The sequence below is a fragment of the Panthera tigris genome, chromosome D1, assembly GCF_018350195.1.
Source record: "Panthera tigris isolate Pti1 chromosome D1, P.tigris_Pti1_mat1.1, whole genome shotgun sequence".
In the NCBI taxonomy this organism is placed as follows: domain Eukaryota; kingdom Metazoa; phylum Chordata; class Mammalia; order Carnivora; family Felidae; genus Panthera; species Panthera tigris.
Genome location: NC_056669.1, coordinates 67,387,253 through 67,406,438, shown reverse-complemented (window position 1 = coordinate 67,406,438; position 19,186 = coordinate 67,387,253). Strand labels below are relative to the sequence as shown.

The following is a 19,186-nucleotide window of genomic DNA, read 5'->3' as shown; positions in this document are numbered from 1 at the left end:
TGTCCTTCCTAACTCCCATGCTACAGAACAGGTCAGAGGAGAGCAAGGAATGGATGGCAAAAAGGCAAATACCAGACACACTAAGATGCTCTTTTTATAAAAAATAATTATGTAAGTATTTAGCATTGATTTTTTTTCTTTGTGCTCTATCACATCTGTTTCACACCGTTAATATTACTTTCCAAATGTTTGAATATATCACATAATCCATCAGTTTCGTTTTGTTTCCTGGAGTGCTTGATCCTTCTGTTCCAGCCGGGGCTGTTTGCTTATGGCCTACCTCAGTGCTGCCACCTGAGACTTCAGGGCATCTTCATGTCAGGGAGTCCCTCATCCTCGGTCTTGAGCTGAATCCCCTGTGTTAACCCCACGGCTTCCTCTTCCTTGGTTTGCTTCCTGTTTGTGGAGTGTGTCTTCCAGTAGCTTCCCAAGAATGAGGCCATGGGAAATAAATATTTTACTTATGCATGTCTGAAAATGTCTTTATATTGTACTCACATTTGATTGACAGGTTAGCTGGCTTTAGAACTCTAGCTTGAAAACAATTTTTCCTTGGGATTTTTGATGGTGCTGATTCATTGAGTTGTAACTGCCAGTGTTGTTTTTGAGATCTGGTGCGATCCCAAGTTTTTGCTTTTTTACATATGACCTGTTTTTTCTCTTTGGATGCTTTTAGGATCTTCTAGGTATCCCCAGATTTTCCTTGCAGATTGAGACAAACAACCCCAAATATAGATTTGTTTTGCTAAGAACATAAAGCTACCCCCTCCACAGTGAGGAAAATACAAGACCAAATGGGATTGAAGCTTTCAGTTTAGATAGAGCACAATGTCCCCAAGGGATCAGTTCCTAATTGTAGGACTTTCTGGCAGAATTAGCCATCAACCATAGATGATCAAATGAGTCCTATCCTGCTGCTCTGACTTGGTATATCTGGTACTTTGGATAAGTACTTTGGACCCCTGAGGTGTAATTATAGGAGTATCTTTATTTTGGTATCACTGTCCTTTTAAATGTACTCAATGGGGATGAGTCTTTCCCTGCCAGGGAGTGAAAATTCAAACAAGACCAGGATTTTCTTTTTCATTAATGGGCAAGAATAAGTTGTATGATTAATTTAAACCAAAACACAGTCTCAATTCAGTTATTAAGAGGGCCTGCTGCTATATAATCAGTAAAATTTCAAACTCTATTTGATGTTAATTCTCCTCCAAAGGCTCTGCCATCCAAGGAGGGGAGTGTGGCCCTGCTTTATACTTTCCTTTCTTCTCATTTCCCATTTGCTAGCTGTGTTTTCTCACCATTTTAGCAAGTAGGAGAGGGGAAAGGCATGGGGATGGCTCTTACTTGGCTGATCCTGCCCTAAGATGGCTTTGTGCCTTGTGGGTCTGGCAGACATGGAAGGTGACTCTCTATTAGAATTTTTGTGAGTTTTCTGGAGGCTTCCCTGCTGGGACAGGTACTACAACTACCTTGACAGAAGCAGGGCCTCAGCTTTAACTGGCTACTCCCAATCCTTCCACAGTTTCTGACCCCCACAGCGCTTTGAAGGATCCCTTGTCCTGGTAGGCTGCCACAGGAGGTCTATTAAAATGATGGCACGCTAACATTTCCACGTAGGATTCCATGTCTGTGTACCATTGTCCTGCCATTGCAGGGGGCTTTAGTGGCTGCTTTAGCTTTCTCAGCCATAAGTCAGACTCCTGTGTACCCCGGCTTTGGGGAACACATATCAATTCTGTAGGTGGCTTCCACTGATGCTTCTGCCATTAAGCTTGGAGTGGGAGATAGGTCATCCAACCTCTCCTCTCAGGGGAGTCCCCAGATCAGAAATCATCTTCACAAATCCTCTCCTTAAAGTCTTTAATAAACCAGTCCTTTATCCTCTCAATCTGGGTGAATTGCTAATCAATTTCCAATTACCCTCTTTAAAGTTTCATTTCCCAGTCTGAGAACTCACTGTATGCATCAGGTATCCATCGCATCTTGGTGCCTGGTGAAAATTCCCAGCTTAGCATTCTTGTTACATGGGCATCTTTAAGAGTCGGCCTTCCCCTTGTACCTGTGTCACACTGTGCCAAAGTTGTTATGAAATAGCCATCTTGAATATCTAGATACCTCTGAAGAAAAAGACAGTGGGAGGCTGGAAATTTAATTCCTTCAGAGAGTTTCCTGAAAAAAGGACATTCCAATTAGTGAGCTGATAGCACAGCCTTGTCACTGGAGCTGTCGATAGTAGAGCAAGAGTGCTGGGTGATGTTTACGAGCCTATAAAGGAGGATGCCACAGCACCTCCAGAGTCATAGGAAACACGTTTTATTTGCTTATTTATTGTCTTTAATTTTATAGGCTATGAGAGAAATTTCTCCCTTCTGAATGTGTCCAATTAGCTCTGTTCACCCAAGAGGAATCACATTCCCTGGTTTTGAGTATTCCTCAATAACCACAGAAGAAAACAAAGAAAGAGAACAGAAATATATATCCCTGAACAGTTCCAGGTCCTATTAAGTCAGCTATTACAAGGGCAAGGGTCTGGAATCCCAGGGGAACATGACTCTGAGGACCACCTCTCCATGCTGCTATTGATATTTAGATGACTCTAATTCCACTGCTACTCATGAGAACATTGGCACTGAGCTAGAGTTATCAGCTGATATGGGGGGAGGACTGAGTTAATTGATTTTATTATTATTTTTTAGTGTATATTTTTGAAAGAGAGAGAGAGAGCAAGCAAGGGAGAGGGAGATACAGAATCTGAAGCAGTGAGCTAATTGATTTCTGATTTTCATGGAGCTGGCTGGCAGATACGAAGCAAACATACGATTCTTGAACTATATGTTGAGAGATGACAGTCTCTGGAGGACAAGAAGGGAGGGCTGAACAGGGAAGTCGCTTTCAGGTTCTCCAGTCCATATTTCTATCATTATGGGCCATCTCCCTGTACAGGAAAGAAATTCCTGAGCTTAGAGAATGAGATGGGCCATGAATACCATGGCTCCTCAACTCTGTTCCTGGATTCAATGCTTGTTGTTTTCCTTTGCATAGACAGTGGACTCAGGGTCTGCGTAGTTTGGAGTTGTATGGAATTGAGATGCCCATGTGGCAGGTTAATGTGGATCCAGAATGCCGTTCAGGATTTCACTTGATGTGCCCTACAGAAGGGCAGTTGGGGCTGGGAGATTCAGACTGGCACTTTTCCAGTGTCCTAATGTAACTCTGCCCAAGGCTCAGCATCTTCTGAAATACAATAAATAAATGTTGGGCAGGTACAACAACAGTCTGCATGGTTCCTCTCAGTCTGGCTAGCAGTATTGTTAAGTGTCCTGCTGAGAGCATAAGCACAGGATCGGGTAGCTTCTGGCCAAGTTTTGTAGACTTTGTTTTAAAGTATGCTTTTTGATTTTAACATTCATTATGACTAAAAGGCACAAAACTCAATTTGGGGTCTCGGGAGTTGAAACTCTAAACTCTTAGGATGTCAGAAGCCATGCTCTCAGCTTCTCACCCTGCTGTTTTAATGACGTTAATGATTGTTTTTCCACCGAGCACCTACCTGTGATCTTCATAAAAAAAATGAAATAAATGGCTCACGTGGAGATTTAAAAAGATATCATGGTGGAAAGTGGATGTTAACAGGCTCTAGAAATATGATAATTATCAACTATGTGAGATGCAGTGACTACAATATGATAACGAGATGTATTATGCAGGTAGAAAGCACCCAGAGAAATGACACAAAGTAGAATTATAAGAAAAAAGAAAACGGAGATCTTGTTTGGTTATTCTGTTTGTTGTGATAAAAAATGGAACGGGAGAAAGTTGAAATCTACATGCTATTTAGTAGTCCCTTTATATTGTTTGGTGAATGAGTGCGACATCTTTTCCCTGGAAGGGGGATCACACACACACACACACACACACACACACACACACACACACACAGAGTGCATTTAAGGTCTCCACCCTGAAGCCTTGTTCCTACTCAGCAACTCTTTCTGTGGTTGGGAGCCTCCCATTTCCTGATCTTCAGTGTTTGTTGTGAATGAATGAATCCATCCTTACTTCACTTTGAAGCCAGGTGTTTGTACTTCAACATGTATCTGAAATCCAGCTACCCTTTTCTGTCTTCACCTACCAGCCTCATCCAAGCCACTTCTTGCCTGAACTACTCAATAGCTCTTCACTGGCCTCCTCGCATCCATTGTTGGAGCAGAACAGACTTTTTAATGTACTAATCCGAACATGGTGCTCCTCTGCTCAAGCCCTTCAGTTCTTCCCTTGCTGTTAGAACATTACCCCCACTCCTTATGACAGCTTCCGGGTGCCATCACCCGGGATCCATCCCTCGCTTCCAATCCCACTGGTCTTGTTTTAGCTCTTTGGACCCTCTGAGTGCTTTCTGGCCACAAGAGTTTCATGCTTGCTGTCCTCTTTGCCCTGTGGTTGGCATATTCTCATCTTTCTGATACCAGCTCAAATGTGTCCTCAGAATGACCAGTGCTGACTGTGCTATCTGAAGTAGGGATGACCACCCCGCTAGTTTTCTCTTTACTAGGCTGCTAAGTTTATTCCCTTTGCAACAGTTGCCATAGTCTGCAGGGACCTGCTTTGTTGGATTATTTTACTTCATGTCTGTCTCCATCAATAGAACATAGGCTGCATAGGCACTCTTGTCTAGCAAGTTCAGTTTCAGCCTCAGCACTGGGCACCTGACAGGTAATAGGTGCTCAGCTGGCATAACCAAGTAAATGGCTTGATAGTGAACTCACTCCCCTCTTCTCCCAAACACACACACACACACACACACACACACACACACACACACACACACACACACACTTTGGCTGTGTGGAAAGACAGCCCTGATGCTGTTGTCCCTGGAGACTTCAGAGATGGTGCTCAGGATGCGGGAAGTAAGGCTCACATATTTCACTCTGCAGGCTGCCACCTTCAGGCCTGAAGTCCTCAGGCTTTCTAAATGCTAAATGTAAAGAATTAATCGTATCTTACATCTCTGGTGAGTAACTGAGACACCTTTATATTGAAATGCAGATTTCTCCATTGAAAGGCAAATCTTTCATTCCAACTCTCTGAATAAGACTGGGTTTGTATTTATAAAGTAAGTTATATACAAGAGCATAATCTGGGCCCAGAGCGCTTTCATGTGATTGCTCAATAAATACATTTTTACTCATCCAACCTCTTGCCTCAGACTATTTTGCACTGAGATAGTTAAATAAGTGACAGTAGCCCTATTGAGTTCCACTTAATTTTATTCCATAATGTTCTGTATGGTTCCAGGCATTTTCTGGTTCTGTGTGTCCCAGAAATGGGTTGAGAGTGCCTTGTTTGGGGCCAACTGGGTTTTGGGCTTGTAACAGGGGAAGAGGCCCCAAATAGGGGAAGGTGAGCAGGTAGGTGACAGGGTCGGCAGCCTGCCCCCTGCTTACTGTATCACTTTTGTTTCTTCATCTATGAAACGGGATAGAAATTCTTACCCCCTTGGGGTTATTCTGAAGATGATATAATGAACATGAAAATACTTAGCACACTGTCTGGCACATAATTGGGGTTTTTATATACATAGCATAGCTGAATTCAATTTAACTACACATCTTTATTAGTTTCATCCCTCCAACCAGACTCAGTTATAAGAATATATATCTGCACTCTACTCTGTGCATTCAGTAGGAGCTCAGTAAGTACTTAAAGTGTAATCTGTTATTGTTTTCTCATTATAGAACTGATAATCATCATCAAATGAGCAACCCAGGAATAACTGCTAGTATTTTAGTGCCTCTCCCTTTTCTGAATAGGCCTACCTTGAACTGACTTCAGTTGGATTTACTGGGGACAGAGAAGGGCAGCCCCAAGAAATACATCAGCCCAGAGAGAGAAAAAGGGGGAGATTGCCCCTAAAGTACCCCCACTCCTATGCAAACCCTCTTCCCTTCTACCGGGGGCCTGCCCTGAGCCAGAGCCTGACAGCTGGGCTTTGGCATGGGGCCCCACGGATCCTTCTTTCTGCTCCAGCCAGGCGGTACAGAGCAGTGGGAAACATGGCCCATATCCAGCCAGCAGAGCCCTGTCCTCCCATCAGATCCAGATGCTATCAGCTGCTCCTAATGTAGGATAGATCACCCATTCTTTCCCTGCTGCACATTCCAAAGCAGCCTACTTGTCTTGCAAGCAAACCTCAAATAAAGCATAGATTGCTTCCTTCAGTGGGTTTCTGCTGAGACCACTGTTGTTCTTATTGCTTAGCCATCGCCCCTGCACTTTCTGGGCACTCTTAGCTAGGCCCTTCATGATTCCTGGACAACTGTGTTGCTAATGGAGGGAGTCAGGCTGCAAAGCTGTTTTATTTTTTATTATTTTTTAATTTTTTTTTTTAATGTTTGTTCATTTTTGAGACAGAGCATGAATGGGGGAAGGTCAGAGAGAGAGAGAGAGGGAGACACAGAATCTGAAACAGGCTCCAGGCTCTGAGCTGTCAGCACAGAGCCCGACGCAGGGCTCAAACTCACGGACTGTGAGATCATGACCTGAGCTAAAGTCGGCCGCTTAACCAACTGAGCCACCCAGGCGCCCCTGCAAAGCTGTTTTATTTGTCAAACGGCCATCCCGTCAGGGCCAGAGCAGGGCAGGACCTCAAGAGGCCAATGGGCCATGTGTCAAGCAGAGCCATAAGAAAAGTATCCCAGAGTTTGGCTTCTGCTTATTTATTTTCTTGCTTGGTATCCCCAAGCAGGCTACTGACTCAGTAGCCTTATTCCTCAAGCCTCAGTTTCCTTATTCATTATGGTTCTACAAGGGCTCTCCTTTTATGGGTCAAGCCCTGTGCTATGGATGTTATAAACATCATTTCACTTCGGCTCAAAATCTGATGGCAGAGCCATCAGAGAGTAAAAGGAAAGGGGGATCTGAGAGAGGGACAGGGAGTCACAGCAAGAAAAAGCTTGCCTGGGATTAATGTTGCCACCCTTATCACCAGCGCCATGATAAGCAGCCAGTCACCATCTTCCTATGATGATGGCATGAGGAGGAAAGTCCCAGAATGATGCCATGTCAGAATTGGGCCAGTCCTACCTGCCTCACTGCTTGACAGATGAGAAAATGAGACCCAAAGTGGGGTGTGACTTATATGAGTACTGTTGATTTGCTCTTTCATTCATTCTTACATTCATTCATTTATTCATCAAACAGCTGGTGTGCTTTTATCATGTCTAAGCCCCATGCTGTGTTTTGGGGATGCAGACATGCCTTTGAGGGCACAGCCCTGCCCTCAGGGAACGATTGGAACCATGAGAGGGGTAGAGAGCCAATGGTAAGGATGGATATGGAGAAGGCAGACAGTGTAGACTTCTATTACAAGAAGACTGGAATGGAAGAAAGGGGAGAAATGGGGGGATAGGATGAGGGGAACCCAGGTAAGGTTGTATTATTAGATGGACACAGGGGTCACATCATCACATGGATGATGTAAGGAGGATGAAGATACAGGCAGGAGGATGATGTCCCATGTGCAGGGGCTCTGGGTGCAGATGAAGAGGAATCAGGAAGTCATTTGAAGGGACATTTGACTCCCAGGCAAAGATTTTTAGGATGGGAACACAGAAGAAGAAAGCACCCCACAGAGCACAGAAGTTATGTCTTGGGGCCACAGGTGGTTGGAGGCCAAGGATGTGCCACAGGCCCTCCATAGCAGCTGCAGGCCATTCCTGCCTGCCCTTCAGGTGTGGGGACAGGTCTTGTGGGCATGCTGCTGTATGCCAAGTGTAGGGCTCACAGTGGCAGGAAGAAGTTCTCTAGAGGAAGGAAAGGGTCTGAGAATCCGCCAAGGGACCTAGCTAACAGGGTCTAAAGGGGTCTTTCAGTCAATTCCCTGTGAGTGCCAATATCTCAGGCAGCCAAGGAATCATATAAAAATCAAAAGGTCAAAGTTTTGCCAATGAATACTCATCCTGTCACTGTCCCTGAGCCTAGACCAGAGGAATGGTGGGGTCGATCAGGTGGTCACTTAAACCAGCCAACTGTGTGGAAGACAGTACTTTCCTCACATCCTAATGACAGGTGTCTTCCCATCTTCTGAGAAGCTGAAAGTTCCCACTGATGGGCCAGGACAGAAACATGAATCAGAAGCTAGCCACCAAGACATAGACCCAGTGTGCAGCAGAGTTTAAAGGAGAAAGTGAGTTGTTGGGAGATCAAGGAATGCTCCCCAAAGGACAAGATCTGGACCTTGATCGACCCTGTTCCCTGTGCCTGCCTTAGAGATTGGAATTGGTCCCTACAAAAGATATGATCGAGACAACACATTCAGTAGGCTTTCCTCTGGGGCATTCCGCCTAGTCCTGCTGGTTAACTAAACTGAGCTTTTAGATGAGCTGTGAATGGATCTTTGAGTTCCTTGGTTGTCTGTAGAACCAGATCCCTCAGGGGTTGTTGGGGAAGGGGCGCTCACTGTTGCAGTGGGCTGCTGTCCCACTAGCTAGGCTGAAGGGTCACACCTGCCACTCCAGCACATTCTATATGTGCTGATAATAAAACTGGAGCAAACGCAGCGTTCAACACATATGCAAACCTTTTGTGGCAGAGGGTAAATGTAATTATCACGTCCATCTCAGAGATGAGGAGGCTGAGGCTCAGAGAGGTTAGGAGTGCAAGGTCATGCAGCTCGTAGAGGGCAGACCAGGCACTTGTGCTTGGGAATTGGCTTCTCAGCCCGAGTCTTTCTGTGTTTTGTGCTGCCGTTGTTCCACATAGCCACAGTGACCTTAGTTGTACCACTACTATATAACATTGATTGGATGCTTACGTCGCAGGCACTGACAGCGCTTTACATGAAATATTTCGTGTACTCTTCCCAGCTTTTAGGAAGTAGGGACTCTTTTTCTCCCCGTTTTACAGCCAAGTAAGCTGGGGAGCTACGAAAGATTCAGGAACTTGCTCAGTCCACAGGTTGTAGTTGTGGAGCCCTAGTCTGTTAAATCCAGAGTCCATGCTCCTGATCACTTTGCTGTGCTCCCAGACCAAGTGACTGTTGCTGATGGCTGAGTGGTGTGTGGAACCGGATCTCTCAGGGGCTGGTGGGGAAGTACTGCCTGTCCTCTCCGGCCCCCAGGAACAGTCTGGGCCACTGGTGAAGGGGAAGCTGCAGAGGGAAGAGGTGTAGCCTGCATGTTGCCTTGAGGCATTGAACCGCTGATAATGAGGGACAGGTTTTCAGAGCTGTCCTGATGCCTTTCATCTGCTGCCTCTGTGAAGTCCCTAGGAACAGTCTGGGACCATGGTTTGGGGCCTTCATTAGCTCTGCACTCTCTGAGATATTCACAAAGGCAAGAAAGCAGATGGATTCCTTTGTGTTCATAGCAACTCCGACTGCTTTTCCTGGCTCCTCAGATCCAAAAAATAAAATCCTCAGAGCTGGCTTATTCACAGTGACGTAAAAAGTGCTTAGTTCTGCTGGCCTATCTCAAGAGGCGGCTGTTGTGCCTGACACGCTCCCTCCCAAACCCTGGCTTCAGCTGTAGGATCATTCATCTGTGCTGCCAGCCTGCCGGGCAGCCCAGTGTAGAATGGTGATACACTGGCAATACACCTGTCTACCTGTCTATCTCATAGTAGCGTGAGGTTGCTGAAGGCAGGGAGCCTGTTGGCTTCATCTTGGTATCCCTCCTGCAGTAATAGTTCGGAGACTTTCCCCATCACAACACCCGTGGAATCTGCCACATGCCATCAGTAATAGCTGCTCACTAAGCCAGGGATTCTTGAAGTGGAGAAGGGCCCTTTGATTTCTGGGGATCCTATTTGAAAAAGCCCCCAGTCCTGAGAATCCTGCCTACAGGTGACTCAGGAAGTGGAACTCAATGAAAAGCCTGTGAGGCCCTCGATCCTCTAACCTTGCTTTTATCTGCAGCAACCTCCCCACAGCCTAGCCTCACTGCCCTGTTTCTCGAAGTGTGTTCTGGGGAACGCTGTGTCAGAAACACCCAAAGACTTTGTGGCATAGAGAAAAGACTCAGAACCTTAAAACGAGACTTGGCCATTTCTAAAACTGCATGGTAGGCAGGAAGGAGAATTGGGCCCATCAGCCAGGGGCTGAGGACCACCTCAGCCCAGGTCCTTGACAGACTTTCTTTTCTTCCCTATGAGTATATCAAAGAGCCTTCCATCATTTGCCTTGGGGAGAAGGGACCTTGTGATACTCACATTGGGAAAATGAGATATCATGAATGCCCAAATAGACCTGCAGTCATCAGTTATGAAACTTCTAAAAGGCTATTTGAAAGAGGTTATGATAATATACTACTGCATCTGAGAGAAGGCATAGTGCTTGTCCAATAAAACATTGATGGTATACAAAGGGATTATGCTATTGGTTCAGGGGATAAAACTTAAGGGTTGCTTGTTATTTGAGGTTTGCAATGGTTTGGATTGACATAAAGTCCTTGTTGATTAATGGGTAGCTAATTTCTTATGCCTATCTCAGAACTTCTGCTCCAGAATCTCTGGGGATGGGCCATCTTGGGGTGCATCTGTGTTTTACCAGACTTTCCAGATGGATTCTTGTGTATACATTGAATTTTGTAAATTATTTCCCCAACCTAGTGATTCTAAATCTTGGATGCACATTGGAATCACTTGGGGAGATAAAGAAGGCAATAAAGAACAACAACAAAAAAATACAAAAAACAAACCCAAAAAACAAACAAACTAAAACCTGGTTGCTATCTCCAGATATTCTGAGTTTATCAGTCTAGGGTAGAGCGTAGGCATCGGTAGGCTCATTGTTTTTTTGTTCCCAGATGGCTTTAATGTGCCATGAGGGCTGGGAGCTTGGGGTAAGCCATAGCCTCAGGGACGGTGCCTGTCTGTGCCCTACATGTGTAAGCATGTAAGAGCATGTGCAGGTGTATCTCTTGGGCTGACTCCAACCCTCGGAGACATTTATGGTCAGCTGGTACCTGGGATCAGTCCAGGACATGGAGTGGTTCCCTTCAAATGCCTCTGTCTGGACATCAGATTGGCATGGCAGCCTCTGCTGTGTAGGGAGAAGTTTCCTGAGAGCCCCAAGAATACTGTGGCCTCTGCTGTCTGTCTCTGGGTCAGAAAGTCCTGTCTGAAGGAGCAGAAGGCAGCAGCTATGGCCAGAACCAGCAGTTCTGGGACCGGCCCTGATTATCAAGTGGTAGGTGATCCCCCTTAGGGCAGCAGCACTTAATGTGGCAGGTGCTACAGAGCCACAAACTTGACACTCAGCGTTGGCTTCTGCGTATCAGTGAAATAGCCAACAGAGGCCTCCTCCCTTCCCCACCATGGATACAGGTAGCATACATGGCTGGTGGGTACACACAGGGATACCTGTCTTCTCTCCATCAAGAGCTTTTTGCCTCCTGGGCCCCAGGTTAGGAAGATGCTCTTCTCCAAATACACAGTTCCTGTTCAGAGATGATCAATTTATTTCCTATCTTTTATTAATCAAAGACACATGTAGCTGTTAAGCAAGGCTTCTGACTTTCAGTAGAGAAGACTTTTTCCACCCCGAGTCTTCTAGAAATCTAACCCATAATCAAGAAATTGGGCCCCTTCATTGATCTGTATGTGTCCTTCTTGCTGGGCCTTTTGGGAATAGTTTGAAGGCTGGGGAATACTACCCAGGTCTTACCTCCTGTCCTGTGTCCCTCTCACTCTCACTTCTGCCCCAATTTTGTCTTTCTGTGTCATCTTCAGTAAGTCTCTGAACCTTCCTGATGGAATGAATGACTTGGCCTCATTCTGTCCCCTGGGAGATGACATAGATGAACTCACCAGCTTGTGGGGTTTAAATCATTTTTTATTGAGCCACTGACCCTTCCTTTAAAGAGTTTATATACTATATCTAGTATATAAATGGACTAAATCATAGCTGCTGTGGGAAAGGAGGAGAGGGGGACTTCAGACCTCCCACACCCCCAATCATGGTCCACCCTCCCCTAGGGGTCCCACAAAAGCCATTGTCCTACCTATTTTCAGTGGTGAGCACCTTTTCTCCTTCTGTGGGGGACGTCTATATCAAGATCTTGGGACAGTTGGGTTAGATGGCATTTATACTTTGAAAAAGTATATTCCAAATGCTCATTGCTTTTATTTGTTTTCACTTTGGATATTTAATTATTTTATTTCAAATTTCAAGTAGTTTGAAAGGAGGGTTGGGATTTTAATGCTTATGAAAAGGGGGCATTGATTTATAAAAGGTTGCAATCCATTGACCTAGATCAGTGTTTTTCACAATGTGGGTCCCAACCCATTAGTAGGTCATGGAATCAATTTCGTAGGTCACAACCAGCATTCCTTCTTGAGAGAATATCATAGAATAAAATAGAACATGGCAGAACTAGTCACACATGGTAAGGCTACAGGCAGTTTTATGAACTGTGGTTTCCCTTATGTATATCTGCCTGTGTGTCCTAGCGTGACGTGACAAATGGTTCTCACTGTGAGTTAGGATCGGGAGAGACCAAGAGCTGGTCTGGATGGATGTGCTCTGCGGTTCTTTCAGGCTCTGACTTGACCTCACATCTATTTGGGAACCTTCTGACCACTGGGCTCTGTGGTGAGCTGGTGACCATGCAGGGAGATGAGGGCTCAGGAAGGCAGGGCTGCTGGGCAGGGCGCACCCCTCCCCCTGGGAGAGCCCAGCACCAGGCACACGGGCAGCCGTAACATTCCTCCTACCGGGCCCTGGCAGAGGTGAGGAGATAACATGGGACTGACCTTGCCCAAGTCCATGGTCCAGGGAGCTAACCATGGTATATCTTGTACAAGGAGAGAGACATGGGTATGTGAGGGGTCTAGAGGCCTCCCCTTGATTACTCCCTGCTCAGTCTCATGCTCTGGGATGCCTTGGTTTCTGTGATTGCCAACATGTCATGGCCACTGGGTTATGACTCTCAGGAGTAGAGGGCAGCCTGGAGGGTCAGACTCCAAGCTGTAGGAATCTTTGGTGTTTCCCTACAGACTAACTGCCCTGTAGGGTGGGAATCTTTATTTCCTTGACCTGGTCTTCACGGTGTGACCAGCCTGGCAGGAGAAGTTGCTACCTGTTCACCCAACTCCCCAGCCAAGGGGTGATCCGTCTGTATGCAGAGGCCCTCACATTATGGCACTAGGCTGCACTATGCAATGTGACTTTCCTGATTTTTCTTCCTCCCCTGACCTTAGCAGGACTGGGGTAGAGAGCCAGGAGCAGAGACAGACATTTCTTGGGGATCCCAAAGCCCTTCATCCTAGGGTCCCAGGGGGCTCTGGGTCCCCTCCTTCCTTTTAGGGAGGATATAGGAGCCTTGTGTTCTCAGTTACCCTGTGAAGCAGACACTGGTGGGGAAGACACAGAAGTGATAAGCAGCCACCTCAACAACTCCCCCCCACCACTACTTCTGTTTACAATTTTATCCCTAACACTCATCAGAGTATCTGACCCGTAACAATAGTAGCAATTGCCAATGATTATGTAGCACATAGAATGCAGGAGATTTTGTTATTAATTTACTCAGTCTTCATAATAGCCCCACAAAGAGGCAGATATTATGATTGTCCCTGATTTTCTACATTAGGCAGCTGAGGTGCAGAGAGGTTAAGTGATTTTCACGAGGTCACACAGCTCGTAAGTGGGGAAACTACGTTCCAGACTCTGGCAGTGTGGCTCAGGATTCTTGTACTTCACCTAGCTAGGCTAGGTTGTCTCTCTGCACAGCTGCATCTTGATACATAATTAGTTGAATAAGTGAATTAGCTTTCATTCATAACTCCAAATGCATAGTTTAATTTTCACCTCTCTGTGGGTACTCAGAAAAGGTAGGGTAAGCTAATGTATCTTTTCCAGTATGTTAGTACCTTCCAGGGAGCTTCTGTTTGAGCCACCCACCCAGAAGAAAGGGCATTAGAACTAAGGGCATTTCTTTTCTGAAGAGAAGGACATACTCATGAGCCCATGAGAGGCTGTGCATCTGAGTGCCCTCTCTGGTCACCCACCAACCTCGAGGCATGGCACTGAGGTGGAACTTCAGGGCCATACAGTCTCTGAGCAGAATTCTCATCCTCAGATCCGAGCCTGGGAGACTTGGGTCTTCCAGGAAGGCTGGCTTGCCCCCTCATGATCCTTTCTGGGGCATAGGAACGAGCTTTATCTTGCATTTTGAAAATCCCTCAGTAGGGCAAACACTCCTGATTATGAAGTGCCCTGAAGAGATTTCAGACCCTGTGGGTCATCCTGAGACTCACTGAAGTGGCCTTGTCTGACCTTGTGCATGAGGTGTGAGTGTGGATGCTATCCAAAGCCATGGCTGACAGAACCAAATAAGCATGGGACCCCTATTCCCTGTGCCCTGGACATGTTGAGTTTCTTTGTCCAGAGTCTTTGCGTATTTGGTCTGGCTGAATGCTGAGCTCACCTCTTTCCTTTGCCTCTTGCGCCCATACAGCACAACTGGGTTGATAAATTAAGTATTTGCCAGATGGAAAGGACTAATTTTTCCCGCTATCAGAATCATAGACTGACTTTTTTTTTTTTTTGCGCACATTCCACTGGACACATGCTGCATTCATAATACAGAGCATTGAGACATCATAAAGGTTTCACATCTTTCATGTGATAAATATTTTTACCGTCATGCTCGAGAAATGGATTTTGTTTGAAAATGGCCTATTTCCTTTGATGGCTTCTTTGACATGGATTCAAAGCCTTTCTGGGTCCTGCAGGAGCTGGGGTTTGGGAGGGCTGACATGTTAACTTTTTCGAAGGACAAATCCACTTCTCTTCATTGAAATACAGGCACAGCCGCCAGGGCTGGCAGATTTATGGCTGAGGATGGTAACACAAAGATGTCCGGCGAGCCAACAGCTGCTAGGAGTGATGGGGCACACAGCCCGGGGACCTCCGAAGTCCGGGCACCCAGGAGCCTGTGAGCAGACCAAGCCCCACAATGCCCTAGCTTCTCAGATCCCTCTCCACTGTAAATTGCAATTAAGGATTCAGATGGAGGCTATTTAATCAGAGTGGAGCCCCATAATATTTCTTCTGGAAAGTTTGTTTTTACAAGTGTTCTCTTGTCTTTGAAATGACATATTTTTAATGGTCTTGCTATATGTGGTGAGTGGCCCCTTAGGACTAGAGGAATCTGTTTTCAGGATAGGCCTTGTGGGCTGCTGTGACCTTCTGTGACTGTGTGTGTGTGTGTGTGTGTGTGTGTGTGTGTGTGTGTGTGTGTGTACGCGAGCCCACATGTGAGGATACAGCCAGTGATAACTGAGCAAACCAGGAACACTGTCCTCCTCTGGGAGCCTGGTTTAATAATCCCTGGATCTTGTGATTAATATCCTCTCCCTCCACACCTGCAGAGCACCTCTTAGCTTTTTGCTCGCCTGACATATGGGTTCCAGGTGCTTCTGTAGGTCTGGATCCAGGCACCAGCGTTGGTGAGGGGTCTCTGTAGGGGGGTTCACTGGTTTGCCCAAGCCTCAGGCTGTAGGCCTTGGCTGCCTCCAAGGTGCTGGGAAATACTTGGTTGTCCAGCAAGTTGCCTTTTCCCGGAGCTATTTGGCAGAATCCTCATGGGTGTTAGAGGGAGCACTGAGCAGGGAATGAGGGCATTAAGGGGTTTTGCCTCCTTTTCCAGTCTAAGAATCAGCTGCTGCCTCTCATTGTGACCTTGGGCAAGTCGTTTAACCTCTCTGGACTTGATTTATAAGACAAAAGAGTTGAACTAGAGGTAGAAGTGTTTCCTTGACCATTCTAAGTGGAAGCTTCCAGTCCCTGTGTGAGCTAAAATCTGCCACCTGAAGCACCCTAGAATTTTAAGACTCGAGATCATCTTGTCCCACCCCCCTCGCATTTGCCCAGGAGAAAGCTGAGGTCTAAAGAGAAGGGGGCGGGGCTTGCCCATTCACGGAGGGCATGAGCCACAGAACCAGACCATAAGAAAGCCTGGGATTCCAGTCACCTCTACAGCCCGGTTCTTAGAGAACCATGGCCCATCCCCCCCCAACCAGCAGCCTCAGCATCCCCTGGGAATCTGTTAGAAACGTACATTTTCAGGTTCTACCCCACACAAACCTGCTGCTTTAGAAAGTCCTAGGGTGGGGGCCCCGTGATGATCTTGTGGTTTAACAAGCCCTGTGGATGTGTCTGATGCTCACTAACATTTGTGAGCCACTGCATTCCAGCACATGGCCTGCTGGTCTAAGACCAGAAGAAAGACTGCAAGCCTGCAGGCTTCTGTGGAGAGCCTGAGACTGGAGAGAAAAGAGTAGAGTAATATTATGGAGGGAGGTATGTGCACTCTTCCCGGCTTCCTTCCCACTGCAGGTTCCCCAAGGCAAGGACCTCTGTGCGACCCATCCCAGAACCTAGGAGGCACAGCTATGCAGGCATCCAGCTGGTTGGGCTGATCCGGGCCGTCCTAGCACAAAGAGCCCCATTTCCTCCCTGCCGAGCCCAGCTATTCCCATTGCTACAGGAGAAGCATGCCACTTTAACATCATCAGGGTCAGCCAGCTAGTTCATTCCAAGAAATTGATGTGTGGAAACACTGTGTTTTATGTGTGAACAGTGAGGTGTATATTTAGAAGTCCGGGTGCTCGGCTCCAGGCTGTCAACTCTCAGGGAAAAAAAAGTGATGGTATGTGCTTCAGAGTTCATTATATCTCCTAGGCAGAATCCTAGGTTTAAAGGGTTGTTTTAAAGTAGCACATAATGGCACCTATAAATCCTGGTTCCTAAGATACACACATTTGTCACTCCTTAAAGTGAGTTTTTCACATGTGCTTTATATGGTTGGCTTGGAGCATAAAGACTCGGACCTTTAATGGAAGCTTTCATTCTGCATAATTTCTAATCATGTCCACTTCCATTTCCATGAGTGTGTGCGCACACGCTGAGCTCCGGCTGCCCCTACCTGCCCGGCCCTCTCAGCGGTGAGCTCAGCCACACCTAGGCCCAGACCCCAGCCTGTGCAGGACGGGCAGGACAGGGCACTAGAGAAGGTATGGGATCTGTCTGGCTGTGGGAGGCCATCATACAGTATCTGGAATGGCCTCCCAGAGTCAGACGAATTCCCGTTCCTTGCCTGACACGTCAGACCAGAGAGAAATAATGGTGCTTCTCCCTAGACCGCCCCCAGATCATTCTGTAGTTCTTTGCTAGGACTTGCCATCTTCCTGAATCCTAGCCCACTTGTCTGGGCTGCCTTCTCCAGCCATTGCCAGCCCCTCCCAACACATGGGGTCTGATTTCTCTATCCCCAGCTTTGCCCAGCGTCCAGTTTGCAGGGACTTGAACATCCCAGACCATAACTGCCTTCTGTCTTTCCCAGCCGGAGCTGAATTAGGCCTCACTCAGCCCCAGCCAGGTGGGCTAGGGTTGTGACCCATGAGGCAGATACCAGGGGCTCAGAGGAGCTAGAGAGGTGTATCAAAGCCAGCTTCCTGGAGGCAGAGGCTCTTGGCCAGCAGACAGAGCCTAGCTGACACCACCCAGCTTACTAGGTGCTAGGCACTGTTCTGAGTGCTTGACACAGATTTATTCCTACTTTCCTCACTACAACCGTATGAAGCAGTATTGTTATCCTCATTTCCAAGTGAGGAAACAGAGGCTCAGAGCAGTTAAGACCCATCCATCCAGTAGATGGGGCAGCCAGGAGCCATGGTGGCTTTGCTACCACTACCCCAGGGTTTGGCAAACTGCAGTCCACAGGCCAAATCTGACCTGCTGCCTGCTTTTATAAACAGTTTTCTTGGAACACAGCTACACCCACTCATTTACGTGGTGCCCAGTGCTGCTTTCTCCCTGCAACAGCAGAGTTGAGTGGTGGAGACTGAGACCACCTGACCTGCAAGCCTAAACTATTTATTGCTGGTCCTTTACAGAAAAAAGTTTGTCAACCCCTGCTTTACATCATATTGCCATCCAGGACTCCCATGAAATTGAAAGCAGATTATTCTGTGCATGTGTCAGTGTGTATTTTCTGGGGAGTGGTCACAGTCTTCATCAGATTCTCAGATGAGAACCACCCCCTCCACACACACACAAACACAATAGACCTGCAACTTTAGGGGGTTTTGAAAGGCAGAATTTGGGGGTAGCCAAATGCCAATTCCTAGTCCAAAGCACAGCAGTGGGAGGCAAGGCCAGTGATCAGGAGCCAGTTGGAAACCAGGATAGTTCAATCAGAGCCAGCGGAGAAGAGACAGAGGCAGAATGGTGATTGCCTCAGTACTTGCCTTGTGCTGTCTGGGGCTGTCCTTTGTTGTTCATTAGCTGGTGTATGAGGGAGGCAGGGCCATGCTGGCTTCAAGGTCAGGGATGACGCCCCTGCACAGCTCATGGCCACCGGCTACCCTCATGTGCACCTGCTCCTTTGGAGAACCTGGCTGTCAGTCCTGCCCTGATAGCACCTGTCATATCCCTGCATGCAGTCTCACTGGAATGTCAGGGGTGAGAGAGCGCTGCGCTGAGGTCAGCGCTAGCACATGGTTGGTGCTCAACAAATGTCAGTTGTCATTCCTTTGCCTCCCGACAACCCTGAGGGCAAAGTATCGGAATCTCCTTTCTATTGATGGCAAAACCCACAATGATGGAGCTCTTATTGGGGTAAGCAGAATAACGACCATCCCCCCGCCAAAAGGTGTGCACGTGACAATCTCTGGAATCTGTGAATCTGTTACCTTACATGGCAGTGGGGAATTGAGGTTGCAGGTGGAATTCAGGTTGTTAATAAGCTGACTTCAAAATAGGGAGAGCATCCTAGATTATCCAAGGGGGTCCAGTGTCATCTCAGAGTCCTTAGAAGTAGAAAGGGGATCAGAAGAGAAAGTCAGGGTGACGCCGTGTGAAAAGGACTGAAGCCACTCATGTTGGCAATGGCCATCAAGTAAGAGGGCCTTGGGCCAAGGAATACAGGCAGCCACTAGAAGCTGGAAAGGATTCAAAGATTCAAGGATCCAGGGAAATGGATTCTCCTTTAGAACATTCAGAAAGGAAAGCAGCCTTGTCAACACCCTGATTTTATCTTAGAGAAAAATCTGTGATCATTTGTTATAGCAGCACTAGCAAACTAATCCGGAATGCAGTTCCTTAGACCACTCAGCCATCCTGACAACAGGAAATGAATCTGCTTACCAGGCATTTGAAGGTTTGCTAAACACTTTA

At 46.9% G+C, this 19,186-nt stretch overlaps 1 protein-coding gene across 1 annotated transcript in view; it reads left to right on the top strand.

Moving 5' to 3' along the window:
* Positions 1-19,186, top strand: part of GALNT18 (polypeptide N-acetylgalactosaminyltransferase 18) — a 352,446-nt gene that overhangs the window by 145,654 nt on the left and 187,606 nt on the right. The gene's annotated exons all lie outside the window — the stretch shown is intronic.